This window comes from Phyllobates terribilis, unplaced genomic scaffold, assembly GCF_046119375.1.
Source record: "Phyllobates terribilis strain yellow unplaced genomic scaffold, ASM4611937v1 Scaffold_12__6_contigs__length_324123572, whole genome shotgun sequence".
In the NCBI taxonomy this organism is placed as follows: domain Eukaryota; kingdom Metazoa; phylum Chordata; class Amphibia; order Anura; family Dendrobatidae; genus Phyllobates; species Phyllobates terribilis.
In genome coordinates, this window is record NW_027362772.1 from 295,757,014 (window position 1) to 295,773,977 (window position 16,964).

General features: G+C 45.9%; 1 pseudogene; it reads right to left on the reverse strand.

Moving 5' to 3' along the window:
• Nucleotides 1–16,588, reverse strand: part of LOC141171814 (nicotinamide N-methyltransferase-like) — a 53,124-nt pseudogene extending 36,536 nt beyond the window's left edge.
• Between the last annotated feature and the right edge of the window lie 376 nt (nt 16,589–16,964).

The following is a 16,964-nucleotide window of genomic DNA, read 5'->3' on the forward strand; positions in this document are numbered from 1 at the left end:
TGCTAATATGCCCAAAAGGATTTACTGGGTTAGATGCAGTAAAAAATTGTTATTAGATACACAGGTGGTATAGCTTGCTTCAGATGGGCTAGTCCATTGACTACCAGACACTGCTACTAGGCCCAAAAAGATTCCCTGGGTTAGATGCAGTAAAAAATTAGAATTAGATAAACAGGTAGTGTAGCTTCCTTCACAGGTGGGCTACTCCGCTGGATACCAGACACTGCTACAAGGCCCAAAAAGATTTCCTGGGTTAGAAGCTGTTTAAAATTAGAATTAGATACACAGTCGGTGTAGCTTCCTTCACAGGTGGGCTACTCCGCTGACTACGAGACACTGCTACTATGCCCAAAAGTATTTACTGGGTTAGATGCAGTAATAAATTGTTCTGAGATACACAAATGGTGTAGCTTGATTCAGATGGGCTACTCCACTGACTATCAGACACTGCTACTAGGCCCAAAAGGATTTCCTGGGTTAGATGCAGTACAAAATTAGATTTAGATACACAGGCTGTGTAGCTTCCTTCACAGATGGGCTACTCCGCTGACTACGAGACACTGCTACTATGCCCAAAAGGAATTCCTGGGTTAGATGCAATAAAAAATTGTTATTAGATACAAAGGTGGTGTAGCTTGCATCAGATGGCCTACTCCACTGACTACCTGACACTGCTACTATACCCAAAAGGATGTACGGGGTTAGATGCAGTAAAAAATTGTTATTAGATACACAGGTGCTGTAGCTTGCTTCAAATGGGCTACTCCACTGACTACCAGAGACTGCTATTAGGCCCAAAAGGATTTTCTGGGTTAGATGCAGTAAAAAATTAGAATTAGATACACAGGCGGTGTAGCTTCCTTCACAGGTGGGCTACTCAGCTGACTACCAGACACTGCTACTAGGCTCAAAAAAATTTACTGGGTTACATGCAGTATAAAATTGTTATTAGACACACAGGTAGTGGAGCTTGCTTCATATGGGCTACTCTACTGACTACCAGACAATGCTACTAGGCCCAAAAGGTTTTCCTGGGTTAGATGCAGTTAAAAAGTTATAATTAGATACACATGTGGTGCAGCTTCCTTCACAGGTGCGCTACTCCGCTGACTACGAGACACTGCTAATATGCACAAAAGGATTTACTGGGTTAGATGCAGTAAAAAACTGTTATTAGATACTAGAGATGAGCGTTGTTCGACTCGAATTGTTCGCCAATCTCAAATTCGAGCTGTTTTGGGCGGTGTTCGAGCCGTTCGGCGAACACGAACGATTTGAGAAAAATTCGGCTGTTCGAGGTTATGTTCGATAACTGTTCGTGCACCAAAATCATAGCTGGATTTTTTCTCAGTAATGATGAAAATTAATGTTAATACGCAGTTTGAGTGTACAGCGGGGAGGGGGGAGTAGCAGGGGATGGATCTCTGCAGGAATAATGAAGATCTCCATTTTTTTTTCTCTTTCCCGCATTTACAGTGGGGAGGTGCAATCTGTCAGCCTATCAGCAGCGCACACACGGAGCGAAGTGCTTTTTTTCACACAAGCAAGGGCATGTGTCATTGGCAGTGTATGTCACATGTCCTTGCCCTATAAGACCAAGCCATTTTCCCCATCGCCACCATTTTCTCACTGCTGCAGCTGCGTGTTAGACGGCACCGCTGTTGCTGTGTGCGCTATACCTTGTTAATTTCAAGCCAATTTTCGCACAAATCTACAGATAGCTTGGGAGTAGGGAATAGTTGTGATTGCAGTCCTTTTAAGGACTAGGTTACAGCATTTCCTATGACTTTTATCAGGCAGGTCTGTGCTCTTAAATAGATAGATTGTGGGAGTAAAGACTAATTGTAATTGCAGTCCTTTTCAGGACTAGGTTACATCAGTTCCTATCAGTTTTTGCCAGGCAGGTCTGTGCCAGTGCTGTGCAAGTTTTTTTCACAGCATTTGGCTGAATCTAGCAAAGCTAATCCTTTTTGGCCTATTGCAGAGTGTGTTAGTCAGTGGAGTAGCCTATCTGTGTTGCAAGATATACCACCTGTGTATAGAATACCAATTTTTTTACTGCACCTAGTGAAGTAAAATGTTTTGGGCATAGCATCATTCTATTAGTCCATCTATACTGACCTCCATCAGGTTGCAAATTGAATATAATTTTTTTCTACATCAAGCTCTGAAAAAATATTTGGGCTTCTAGCAGTGTGTGGGACTTGTTCTATTAGTCCATCTATACTGACCTGCATCAGGTTGCAAATTAAAAATAATTTATATCTGCAATAAGTTCTGAAAAAATATTTGGCCTTCTAGCAGTGTGTGGGACTTTCTATAATAGTCCATCTATACTGACCTCCATCAGGTTGCAAACTGAATATATTTTTTTTCTGCATCTACCTCTGAAAAAATATTTGTGCTTCTAGCTGTGTGTGGGACTTGTTCTATTAGTCCATCTATACTGACCTCCATCAGGTTGCAAACTGAATATAATTTTTTTCTGCATCTACCTCTGAAAAAATATTTGGGCTTCTAGCAGTGTGTGGGACTTGTTCTATTAGTCCATCTATACTGACCTCCATCAGGTTGCAAACTGAATATAATTTTTTTCTGCATCTAGCTCTGAAAAAATATTTGGCCTTCTAGCAGTGTGTGGGACTTGTTCTATTAGTCCACCTATACTGACCTCCATCAGGTTGCAAATTCAAAATAATTTTTTGTCTGCATCTAGCTCTGAAAAAATATTTGGCCTTCTAGCAGTGTTTGGGACTTTCTCTATTAGTCCATCTATACTGACCTCCATCAGGTTGCAAACTGAATATATTTTTTTTCTGCATCTACCTCTGAAAAAATATTTGGGCTTCTAGCTGTGTGTGGTACTTGTTCTATTAGTCCATCTATACTGACCTCCATCAGGCTGCAAATTGAATATAATTTTTTTCTGCATCTAACCCAGCCAATAGTTTTGGCGTAATACCACAGTTTGGCCACTCAGCTCTGCTCGGTTCCCATCCATTGTTTTTTTGTGCAAACAACTCCAGAGTTGTGAATTAGTTAACCACCAAAATGAGTGGAAAAGGGCCTGCTGCTGGTGGAAAGGGGAATAGGCGTGTTGGGAAGGGGAAAAAAGGTTGTGTCTGTGGGGTAGGTGTTAAAGCAACAGTAACATGTGCAGAAGAAAGACCATCTTCCAGCCAAACTAAAATGTCTACTTCTTTTAGCAGACAATGTGATAAGATCCCTTTCTTACGGCCACGCCAATCGCTACAAATTCCAGATGAGGCACAAAAACAGCAGGTGCTTCAACGGATATCAAGTGCTCCTTTAAGTAGGCTCTCCTCCACATCAACTTCAACATCACAAATACTCCAGTCCTCAAAGGTGTCACCCCAATCGCACTTGCTTCCTCACAGCTCCCAAATCTCCAGCTGCCCATCTGAGTATGAGGTAGAACAGATGGTTGAGTCTGCAGAGCTGTTTACTCATACTATAGCCTGGGAATCAGAGGTCGACTCCAGCGCTTCTGTGAATCCAGACGAGGAAATGATCTGCACTGATGCCCAGAATCTTTATGAGTCGGATCCAGGACCAGACGCAGAAGGTTCTGACCATAATGTAGACCCTCATTCCCAAACTGTAACTCCTGTTGGTGGAGACAATGAGGAAGACGATGATGAGACTCAAATACCTGATTGGAGCGACAACTTTAGTTTTTTGTCAGGGCAGGAACAGGTTGGCTCTGAGGACGACGGGTGTGATTATGCACAGGGTGATGATGATGAGGTTGGAGATCCCACTTACTGTCAACCCACAGTCAGCCAAGAGATGAGGTCAGCAGAGGAGGTGGAGGAAGATGCTAGTGACGACGAGGTCAGGTTGCGCCTTCCTGGACATAGACGTAGTACTGGAAGCACGTCAACAACTGCATCCTCAAACACAACTCTGCCTCTCACCACTAGTCGTGGTGGCTCTTCAGGTCGCATGGGTGCTAAGCCTTGCATAGCCTGGGCATTTTTTCAGATCGATAAAGATGACCCAACTCGTGTTATCTGTAACATTTGTCAGCAAAAGCTAAGTAGAGGCCAAAAAATACATAGTTTGAGTACTTCATGCATGAACCGGCACATGGACATGAAGCATAAGTTGCAGTGGGAAGCTCAGTGTGCTACAATGCGGCCTAGCCGGCCGGGCCAACCACCTTCTGCCATATCTTGTGCATCCGTGGCCTCTTCATCCTCTGTGACTGGGGGGACAGCAGTCACACCTGTTTTGGGGCGCAGACCTGCCACCTCTTTACCCGCAACAGCCAGCGTGATTGGCAGGTCATCATTTTCTTTGGAGGTGGTAACACCAGCTGGTGTTGAGCGTTGTCCGACATCGATAGCACCACCTTTGGATCAAGGCAACCTAACATGTCCGCCTGCATCTTCCTCACAGACCGGCAGTTTGCCGGGGACACCCTTATCAACCCCGTCTAAGCACAATAGCCAGCCCTCGGTCCCTCAGATGAGGACAAGTAAAAGACCATTTCCTCCTAGCCATGAAAAAGCTAAGAAGTTGAATTTCACCATCTGCAAGCTCTTTGCTACAGAAATGCTGCCTTTCCGCCTGGTGGACACAGAGGATTTTCGAGAACTTATGTCCGTCGCAGTGCCCCAGTACCAGATGCCCAGTCGGCACTACTTCTCAAAGAAAGGTGTGCCTGCGCTCCACCAGCATGTCGCACACAACATCACCGCTTCTTTGAGAAACTGTGTGTGTGACAGGGTGCATTTCACCACAGACACTTGGACGAGTAGGCATGGACAGGGGCGTTACATGTCGCTGACTGGGCACTGGGTAACTATGGTGACAGCAGGACAAGGGGCTGCTGTCCAAGTCTTGCCGTCCCCACGAGTTGTGCGTCAATCCTCTTTATGTCAAAGTTCCTCCACTGCTTCTGCCTCCTCAACCTCCTCTCGGTCTTCCACCTGCACCCAAAGCCTGTCTGGTCATGCCACAAGCTTTCTAACTGCGCAGAAGGGATCCTGCACACCTCCTTACTATGCTGGCAGTAGGGCTCAACGTCATCAGGCGGTATTTACTTTGAAATGTCTGGGAAATGTGAGTCACACAGCTGAGGAGTTGTGGTCAGCTCTGGAGAACCAATTTCATGAATGGTTGTCTCCACTGGACCTGAAACCAGGGAAAGCCGTGTGCGACAATGCTGCAAACCTGGGTGCGGCCCTTCGCCGGGGCAATGTCACACACGTGCCTTGTATGGCTCACGTGTTGAACCTGGTTGTCCAGCAATTTTTAGCCCACTATCCCAGACTAGATGGCCTTCTGCAGAGGGCATGGTCGCTGTGTGCTCACTTCCGCCGTTCGCATCCCGCAGCTCAGCGACTTACATCTCTACAGAAGTCGTTGGGCCTGCCACTTCACCCGCTAAAATGCGATGTGCCTACCCGGTGGAATTCAACTCTGCACATGTTTCAGCGACTGTGGCAGCACCGACAAGCCCTGGTGCAATACGTTCTGACGTATAGCCTGGGCCAACGAGATCCAGAGGTGGGGCAAATCACGCTGGAGGAGTGGTCTCAGATCAGGTACCTATGCACCCTTCTGCACAGTTTTGAAATGGCGACGAAGATGTTTAGTGCTGACGATGCCATTATCAGCATGACTATTCCGGTGATTTTCATGCTGGAGCACATGTTAAACAGAATTCGGAGTCAGGTGGTGGCACAAGAGGAGGTGGAGGAAGTAGAGGAGGAGGAGTTGTATGCGGAAGGGCTAACATCTGCAAGGTCCAGACGGTCGGCAGCACCAAGGCGGCAGGCATGTGAGGGTGGGGAGATGGTTTTACCAGGGCGCATGGTAGCAGCCAAACTAGTGAGGAAGGTGCAGGAGCCCAGGAAGAAGTGGAGGACGAACTGATGGAAGACTCATCAGATGAGGGAGACCTTGATCACATTTCTGTTGTGCGAGGTTGGGGGGAGAGGACAGAGGAAGGAAGCATGATTGTTACCTCGCCACCAACACAACAGGGACTTGGTGCTCCTGGATGCGCAACACACATGAGTGCCTTCTTGCTGCACTACCTGCAACATGACCCTCGAATTGTGAGAATTAGAAATAATCCTGACTACTGGGTTGCCACACTGTTATATCCCCGGTACAAAAGTAAATTTGCAGAAATTATTCCTGCCATAGAAAGGGATGCACGCATGCAGGAGTATCAGCAGAGACTGTTGCAGAATCTTACATGTGCTTTTCCACAAAACACCAGTGGTGCACGTAGTGAATCTCACAGTTCCAACTTGCCAACCGTGGGACCGTCAAGTGTTCAGCACTCAAACCGTAACAGAACCACAGTATCTGCTGGTAACATCAATTTTGCGGAATCATTTCACCACTTTTTTAGCCCATCCTTTGCAAGGCCACAGGAGACAAGAAGTCTGACACATAGTCAACGCCTAGAGACGATGGTACAGGAGTATCTCCAAGTAAACATTGAAGCCATGACTGTGTCACTGGACCCTTGCTCTTTTTGGGCTTCCAATCTGGATAAATGGCCGGAGCTAGCCACTTACGCCTTGGAGATCTTGTCATGCCCCGCAGCCAGCGTTCTGTCTGAACGTGTGTTTAGCGCTGCTGGTGGTGTGCTGACAGATAAGCGCACGCGGCTCTCCACTGATAATGTAGACAGACTCATGTTCATAAAGATGAACAAATCATGGATCCGAAACGACTTTTCTACCCCTGTATCATCCTGGAGAGAGTAAAAGCTTGATGATTAGTTAAAATCACCCTACCAACCGTTTTAAGCTTTCAAATTACTAATCATGTTTATCTGTATCTTGGCTGAAAAATAATTTGGGCTTTGTAGCAGTGTGCAGCACTGATTCTATTAGGCCATCTATAATAAGCTCCACCAGATTTAAAATTACTAATCATGCTTATCTGTATCTTGACTGGAAAAAAATTTGGGCTTTGTAGCAGTGTGCAGCACTGATCCTATTAGCCCATCTATACTAAGCTCCACCAGATTTAAAATTAATAATAATTTTTAGCTGCATCTAGCCCGGAAAATAATTTTGGGGCTCCGAGATGCGCAAGACACATAAGTGCCTTCTTGCTGCACTACCTGCAACATGACCCTCATATTGTCAGAATTTGAAGTAATCATGACTACTGGGTTGCCACACTCTTAGATCCCCCAAACTTTTCGATCAACCTTTTCATTTTAATAAAGACCAAAAAAATGGTCATTTTTGAAATTATAAGCATTAGCAGGTTATTAGAAACTGAAATCAAACAGTTTTCAACTCAAAACTTTATTCTAGGTGATGTTACATTTTCACATAGGACCCCTTGTTCGAAAGGAGCTTCTGAACTCTCTCGTCCATTGAATTTGTCAGGTTTTGGATGGTTTCTGCTTCAATTGTTTTGCATGAGGACAGAATACCCTCCCAGAGCTGTTGCTTAGATGTGAACTGCCTCCCGCCATCATAGACACTCCTTTTGATGATGCTCCAGAGGTTCTGAATGGGGTACAGGTCAGGCGAGCATGGGGGTCACACCATAAGTTTGTCCCCTTTTATGCCCATATCAGCCAGAGATGCAGATGTTTTATGTGCAGCATGAGATGGTGCATTATCATTCAAAAAAATGATCTTGCTGTGAAATACACGGTTCTTCTTCTTGAACCATGGCAGGAAGTGCTGTTTGAGAAAATTCACATACATTATGGAGTTCATCTTTAGCGCCTTCAGGGATCCAAAAGGGGCCGACAATCTCTCTCCCCATGATTCCAGCCAAAAACATTACTCCACCTCCTCCTTGTTGGCGCTGTAGCCGTGTTTGCGTGGGGTGTCCATCAACCAGCCATCCTCCACTCCATCCATCTGGACCATCGAGCGCTGCACGGCACTCATCCGTGAACAAAACAGTTTTGAAATCAGTCTTCATGTAATGTTTGGCCCACTGGAGCCGTTTCTGCTTGTGTGAAGTGGATAGAGGAGGTCGACAGAATGGCGTATGCACAGCTGCAAACCTCTGAAGGACCCTGCATCTTGTTGTTCGGGGGACGTTGGAGGTACCAGCAGCTTCAAAAACTTGTCTGCTGCTATGACAAGGCTTTTTTGCCGCTGCTCTTTTAACCTGACGTAATTGCCTGTAGGAAAGAGTCCTCAATTTGCCCTTATCAGCACGCACACGTGTGTACTGTGAATCAGCTACATGCTTCTTGATTGCCAAGACACTTCATCCTGATCATCGCACAATGTTGATTGTAGTCATGCCTTGACCTAAACACTCCACAATTTGTTGCTTCTCAGCAGCCGACACATCCTTTTTATTTCCCATTTTGGCAGAAAATGTATGCTGCTTAATAATGTGAGACAGCCTTCTTAAGTAGTCTTGCCTTTCATTGGACACACCTGCCAAACTAATTAGCACAAGTGTCTGCAATTGCTTACAGTGATATAAAGAGCCCTGACACACATCACCATCAATGAGTTTAACTGACAAACAAACAAATTCTTCCCTTATCACTCCTAAACACTTTTTGCATAATAATTTGGAACACAGTGTACATGTGCTTTTCCACAAAACACCAGTGGTTCATGTAGTGAATCTTACAGTTCTAACTTGCCAACCGTGGTCTGTATGGAGTTGTTCAATAAAGGGCCCAAAATTAAGATAACATAGATGGGAGAGGTCTCTATGAATAGGAATTCCTAAGTATTTGATACCCTGTGAGGGACAGGCAAAGGGAAAGTTGGACTGGATGGAATCCTATATGGATTTGGGGAGGGAGACATCGAGGGCCTCAGACTTTGCTGCATTGATTTTAAAATTTGACCATGTAACAAAGTGATCTATTTCAGCCATAACAGCATGGATGGATATATGTGATTGAGTGATATATACTAGGACATCATCAGCAAATAGAGAGCACTTGTACTCGGTGCCTCCCACCTCAATCCACCTAATATTGGGGTTATAGCGAATTGATGAGAGCAGGTGCTCCGTCACTAGGATGTATAAGAGAGGGGACAGAGGACATCCCTGCCTTGTCCCATTGGTGATTGTGAAAGGTGATGAAAATGTTCTGATGCACCCCCTGGGCCTTGGGACACCCGGAGCCGGACCCTTTTTGGTGGATGCTGGTGGTTGTAGTCTTCGTGGCGGCGACCCGGTTCCGTGGCTCAGGGTGGTCAAACCAGTGGCGGAACTATTTATGTGGTTTTGATGTTTAAATGTCCGACTACGCCACCCGTGGATTGCGGTCAGAGTGAACCGCCGCTCCAGGGCAGACCGCTGAGGCTGGTGTTGTGGGTGCAGCAGAGCGTAGCATAACTCCCCACGGGAGGAGTATAGCCTCAGGGCAGTGTATGCGGAGGATGGGGGTGATGGTGCAGGGCAGCAGCAGTAACGACACAGAGTCAGTGATGCAGTCCAGGGCCTTTACTCTCAGTTCTTATTATCCAGACCACGTCTGCAGGTAACGGCTGCCCACGTCGTACTGTGCTCACCAGGTGAGGGGCTCAGACAACTCCCAGATAACTTTGGAGCGCTTCACAGGACCCCCTTTGTGTGTCCTTTGTCTGGCCTTTCTTACCAACCCTTCTGTCTGGCTGCCTCGGGCCTCCTCTTGGTAAACTTGGCGCCAGTTTCCCTGACCCTATGTGGTGCCTTCCTAGCGGGTGTAGCGAGGAGCTTCGCCACATAAAATGTCACAGCCTCCGGTTTCTAGCTGAGGGTCGTTTCCTGCCTCCACTAGTTTCGGGGACCGGTCTCCCCCTTTGGCCTGACCCCTCCACGCAGGTGGATTCGGGCGTGCGGTGGCGACTCGCCCGTCCGCACCCCTGGGATCCCTTCATTCCTCGTTCCTGGAGCCTTCTCCGCTCCTCTTCCTTCCTTCTCCCTCTTCCAGGCCTGGGCCTCTGTTACTAGGCCTGCCTCCAGAGCAGAGCTCATGCAGAGCCCCTGCTCCCTGCCACTTTTGCTCAGACTTCTCTGCACTGAACTAAGATGGTGCCCACCTTTTATACTCCCTTATCAATGCACCCAGGAACTGCTTCCTCCCTGCTCCTGCACTACAGGGTTCCCCTTCCTCAGTGTTCCCTCCCCCAAGTCCAGCCAGGGACAGGGACTGTCGTGCCCATCTCAGAGGCATATTGGTCGCCCTGCCCCACGGCAATGTGGTGTAATGCATGCAGGTGTCGGGTCCTGATCCACACTCCATCCTTACCTGAGAGTGAGATATCACACCTCTGGGTGAGGTGCAATACCTCTGTAGCAACCGAGCCCTCAGGGTGCTACAGTTCCATTTATCTTCAGCCTAGGTGACGTATTGTGATACAGGGCCATGATTTTGGCTATAAAAGGGTCCCGTAGACCCCTACCCCAAGCTTTTTAAGAGAATCATATATGGCGTGCCAGGAGACTCTATGGAATGCTTTCTCAGCATCCAACGAGAGTATCTAATTACAAATTTTTAACTGCATCTAGCCCAGGAAATACTTTGTGCCTAGTAGCAGTGTCTGCTAGTCAGCGGATTATCCTGGCTGTTAAGCAAGCTACACCACCTGTAGTTTGGACACTTAATTTTTTCAAAGGAAATGCTTCGGGACCACGGGATACTCAGTGAAGAGCATCAGGAGGCACCCCAAGGCATAGGGGCTGGGACTGGCAGTAGGATGCCTTGCGGTGGACAGCCGAGCTCGATCCTTATAAAAGCTTTTTAACTGCAGCAGCTTTAGTGGACGCTACTGGAGCTGGAATTACGCGGCTGCTGGCATATTGCCCTCCAATAGATCCTTGTAAATGGATTTAAAGTGTATTCATTCAAATTAGAGAGACAATTTAAATTGAAAAGCTTAGAGCTGCCTCCACCACAGGGGGGCTCGCTCGACCCACCAGCGGACAGGCACCAGTATTGGGAGAGGGGGGCTGGCCGTCAGGGTTCACCGCGGCTCTGGCACAAACCCGGCGACACGGAGGTGGCACGGGCAGGAGCGGACTGAACGTGTCGGCTTCTCACTTTTTGGATTTTAGAAGGGCATGACATGCCAATATCTGTGTCTCCCCCTCCTTTTACTCCTCCACCTCTTTTCTTTTCGCATGACTATATGTACTTGTCACTTTTCCATGTGTCAGTTGTGTCTTCTGAGCAGTTTGTCAGCTTTTGGACACCTTTGAAGGTGTTTTCTATGTGTTTCTATGTGTTTTTGTTTGCCTGCCATTGGTTTTAACGGTGTTCGAAGGTGTTCGACGAACAGTTCGGCGAACACACGGGTGTTCGACGAACCGAACCGAACTCGAACACTACGGGGGTGGCTCAACACTACCTCTGACTACGTTGTTGACAACAGTGACCTGGGGGTCAGAAATGCTTCCTGGTGCCATGCCCATGCTGTCCCCATGTCTTTTGAGCACTGTCACTATTGTTTTGGGCACTTTTTAGGCTTTCTACATACTGCCGCAAAAATGCTCGGGTTTCCCATAGACTAACATTGGGCTCGTTGCTTGGGTCGAGCACCCGAGTATCACGGTGAGCTCGGCCTGAGCTTCGAGCACCCGAGCATTTTAGTGCTCGCTCAACACTAATCACCAGGCATAAAAAGGAAAATACCAAAAACGATAATTCTTCCCATAGTATACAGTGAAAGTACCATATTTAGATATTGGTGACTGATATTGTGACTTTAGCACTTGTATATGTATGTAAATATATTTCAATATTTGGATTTTCTTCTGTAGGTCACATCAAAGGAGATGGCTTGATTGACCTAAGTCTTGGTTCCATAGTTCACCATTTGTTTGCAGCCTGTGAGTTTTTCAAGCACATCATAGTGCTGAAAAGCAGAGACAGATGCATCATAGATCTGAAAAGATGGGTGGACTCACGTACAGGAGCATTTGATTGGAGCAATGCCACAAAACTTCATGTAGACACAGAAGGAAACAGGTAAAATATTCCACTGTCATTGTTTCTACAGTACAAAAGATATGTCTGCAGTAGTGATGAGCGAGCACTAAAATGCTCGGGTACTCGTTGTTCGAGTCGAGTAAATTGGAATACTTGGGTGCTTGACCCGAGCAACGAGCCCAATGTAAGTCTATGGGAAACTTGAGCATTTTTCTGGCAGCTCCACCCCGGCGGTCTGCAGAGGTCCTAAAAATTTCCCAATTCAATAGGAACAGTGCAGAAATGTCATGGGAACAGCATGGGGAAGACCCTTGGAAGCATTTCTGACTCCCAGGTCACTGCTGTGAACAATGTTGTCAGAGTATTACGCTACTTTTATGGACTCACAATAAAACACACAAAAATGAAACCAAAATGGAATTTCCTGGGAAATATGTTAAGGAACATCCTTTCCAGGGTAATGACTTGTACAGTATATAAGGCAAAATAAATAACCAAAAACAAAAATGCTCCTCCACACCTTTGTCTATGTTCACATATAGTGTTTTTGATGCATTTTTGCACTTTTGCATTGCTTTCAACAGTGACAAATGCATTCACCGTGAAATGTCGTTTTAAAATTTTACAACCTTGTCTGGCCATGTGGTGTGTGACACATCATCAGACACATCCTGTTTTATTTATGATGGAGGGGCTCTGAAAGTCATACAGCCTATTTTTATGGGGCCATCAGGTTGCTCTTAATATTCTTGAAGGGCCAGCAGTCGGTATTCACTATTGTTAGAGAGCCATCAGCTGGCTATGCTTTGTTGTTCTCATTATTAATGAGTGGAACTCCTATACTGTTATTGCCTATGTAGTGACTGCAAGGGCTGCCAAAAATTTGGATGCAACCCCATAACCTTTTGAAGAGACAAGGAGGAGGGTCTCAGTAACAAAAAATGTTCCCATTATAAAGGAGCGGGTCTCCTATAATGAAAATGCTCATGCTGTGACTGCAAGGGCTGCCAAAAATTGAGAAAAACCCTACTAACAATTTTAAAACACATAGAGCAGGGTCACAGTAACGGCAGGTTCCCATTAGAAAGGAGCTGGTCTGCCATCCAGTTACAGGGTATGCAGTGACTCCAACGGCTGCCAACATTTTGGAAAAAACCCACTAACAATTTAAAAACACATAGAGCTGGGCCACAGTAATGACATGTTCCCAGTAGAAAGAAGAGGGTCTGCTATACAGTTATAGGGTATGCAGTGAGTCCAACGGCTGCCAAAATTTGGCAAAAACCCCACTAACAATTTAAAAACACATAGAGCTGGACCACAGTAATGGCATGTTCCCAGAAGAAAGAAGAGGGTCTGCTATACAGTTATAGGGTATGCAGTGAGTCCAACGGCTGCCAAAATTTGGCAGAAACCCCACTAACAATTTAAAAACACATAGAGCTTGGCCATAGTAGTGGCATGTTCCCAGTAGAAAGAAGAGTGTCTGCTATACAGTTACAGGGTATGCAGTGAGTACAATGGCTGCCAAAAATTTGGAGGAACTCTAATGCCCCTTGCAAGAGACATAGATGTCAGAAGGCCTCCTGAAAGCAATGTTCCTATTATTAGGAAGTGGGTCTCCCATGCTGTTTGCCCATGCAGTGAATGCAATGGCTGCCAAAAATTTGGAGGAACTTCAATGCCCATTGCAGGAGACATACAGGTCAGAGGGCCTCCTGAAAACAAAGTTCCCATTATTAGAAAGTGGGTCTCCCATACTGTTTTGCCTATGCAGTGAAACGGCTGCCAAAAATTTGGAGGAACTCCAATGCCCCTTGCAAGAGACGTAGAGGTAGGAGGGCCTCCTGAAAACAATGTCCCCATTATTAGGAAGTGGGTCTCCAAACAGTTTGCCTATGCAGTGAATGCAACGGCTGCCAAAAATTTGGAGGAGCTCTTCAACGGCTGTTCTGAGTGTTTAAGTGTGGAATCAGTTGTCTCCGGGCACTCAGCATGGTGGGAGGAAGGAGGATCAGGGTGAGGAATATGCAGTCTAGACTCACGGCTACTGACACTTGACCAAGTGGAAGGCAGGGTGAAGGTGGTGCCAAAAGACAGGGTGCTGGTGGTGGTGTCAAAGTGATTGAAAGCATCATCTGCTATCCAGCTAACAACCTTTTGACACTGCTCTGGGTTCAATAGTGTTGTGCTGTGGTCCCCTAGTAATTTGGACAGGAAGGTCGAGCGGCAAGAAGTGGGTATTTGTTGTGGCACAATATCAGCTTGCCCATGGCAACGTCCTCGGCCTCTGCATGCACCATCACAATATTGTCCACGTCCCCGTTCTTTGCCATGCACCTTGCCCATTTTAAATGGAGAACAATATTTTCGACTTTCACGAGAAATGGCTGATTTTAGAATGCAGTTATATGTGATACGTGTGACAGAGAACCACGGTTTTAAACAGCAGGCCAGTAATTTACTGATACTATTCTTCACAGACACCTAGTGTGAATAGTTTGACCGACACACTGCAACAAAATGTAAATGGAAGAAATGGCTGATTTTCGAACACTCTTATAGGTGATATATCTGACAGAGAAACACAGTTTTAAATAGCAGGCCAGTAATTTACAGATACTATTCTTTACAGACCCCTTGTAAGGCGCCGGGCACTTGCTGGATCAGAAATGGGTTCTGAATCATCAGTGGATTCTGTGGTCTGTGGATTCTGGTTCAGCCAGGGCTGATGCTGCACAGCATCACCATTGGTCCCAACGCCTAGCCAATGCACGAGAGGTACAAGTGGTATCTTGTGTATTTGTGCCTAGCAACATGAAGCACAAGTTGCGGAGAGAGACTAGGCCACTGCAGCCTAAGTCTAAAATGCATCGCACTGAGCATGCCCGTGACATGGCGCACCGTGATTGATGGTTCAAGAACCAGCTGACCCGGTGACCTGGCACCGCTTGATTGGTCACAGGTGACGTCACCAATGGTGCGACAGTGGGTCAGGGCTTAGTTTTTAAAAGGCCCGCCCACAAACATGGTGGCACGCTCAGATCATTTGAGCTAGTTGTTTGGTTGTGCGCGCATATCTCCAGAGCTCCTCTAAGAGGCATATTGAGTGGGTCGGCTCAGTCCGGTAGCACGCTGGCTGAGTGCACGAGTACCTGGCGGAAATCACTCCCGCACACTAGCGCCGTCTCTTTAGCGTAGCGCCTGTATCGAAGACAGGGCTACTGCTCCTAGTCCAGTCACACGTCTCCCTGCGGTTCTTGGAGATTGTGAGAACCGTTAGTCTCCTCCTGTATGCTGCAACACGGAGAGGTTAGGCAGGTTTTAGGTGCGTCGGCGGATGCTCTTCTCCCGAGCACATATCGGAGATAGAGCGTACTGCTATACCCTGTCCGGTGTGAAGTTAACACAGAAGGGTTATCTTTTAGTTGGTTGTCTTCCCTTCTCACCCGGGAAGAGTTCGGCAGCAGTCCACCAGGCTGCATCGTGGACCCCGGGGTCGGTTGCGTTCCTATTTAATAAAGTGTTTGCAACCGTCCCCCTAACACCCCTAGTGTGAATAGCTTGACCGACACACTGCAACAGAATGTAAAAGGAGGCCAATATTTTCCAAGTTCAGTTCAAATTTCTGGATTTTTATTGCTCACATATGGAACTGATCTGGCTGTATTCTGTAGTGCTAACAAGCAAATGGAGCAGAAAAATGGTGTACTCTGGATTGCTTTTTAAGAAAATAAACAGGATTAAGTAAAAAAAAAATTGCCCTGGCCCCTGATATCTGGTGCTATGTCTACAAATATCTGAAATTATTACAGCAGCAGCAGACCCTTTTGTGCTATATGCACTGCAGTCTGCCACATACACTGCCTGCCTAACTCCTGCCTGCACTGATTATATGCAGCTGGATTAGTCCTCAGAAGGACTGTTAGTTCAGATGTATATACTGTATATATATATATATATATATATATATATATCTTGTGGAATACTTTTAATACTTTTAATAACTATAAACAAGCAAATCTCTCCCTCACACAGCAGCACCTCTCCCTACTCTGCCTGGTCTGGTTCCGGGGTAGACTGTGAGGAGCATAGCGGCGCCAAGTATTATATAGACCTGATGACGCTGTGCAGCCAGCCAATCACTGTAATGCACACAACCAACATGGCTACGTCATTACATTGCGTGGCAGTCAATCCCTGCATGTTCATTGGCTCTCTAAAGAGCATAAAACATGCAGGGAAGGGACCCGAGCAACCCAGAAATACTCGCCGAGCTCCAAGCTTGTCGAGCACAGTGATGTTCGGGCGAGTACTGAGCAGTGTATCATCACTAATACATACCCCTCTGTGAAAGTTTTTGTAAGATTTTCAATGGGAAATATCAAGGTATCATCTGCAAAGACCATATCAGGTTTATCTAAAAAATAATTCACTAGACTTTGTTTGGAATCAAACACATCTTCATGGTAGCGCTTATAGGTGCTGAAAATGAATCCATCGACTAATCTTGTATCACAGACCGGGTGACTCTTTTTGCACTGGTGCTCGAGGTCTTCATATCAGTAGGAATCAATTAAAGCATGTTAGTAAGTACATTTACTTATCATATCATGAGTTCTTACTTTACTTTAGAGAATCATATGATCCTACATTTAATTGGAATTTGAAACATGAAAGCATGTTAGTAAGTACATTTACTTATCATATCATGAGTTCTTACTTTACAAGTAAATGTACTTACTAACATGCTTTCATGTTTCAAATTCCAATTAAATGTAGGATGGTATGATTCTCTAAAGTAAAGTAAGAACTCATGATATGATAAGTAAATGTACTTACTAACATGCTTTAATTGTTTCCTACTGATATGAAGACCTCGAGCACCAGTGCAAAAAGAGTCACCCGGTCTGTGATACAAGATTAGTCGATGGATTCATTTTCAGCACCTATAAGCGCTACCATGAAGATGGGTTTGATTCCAAACAAAGTCTAGTGAATTATTTTTTAGATAAACCTGATATGGTCTTTGCAGATGATACCTTGATATTTCCCATTG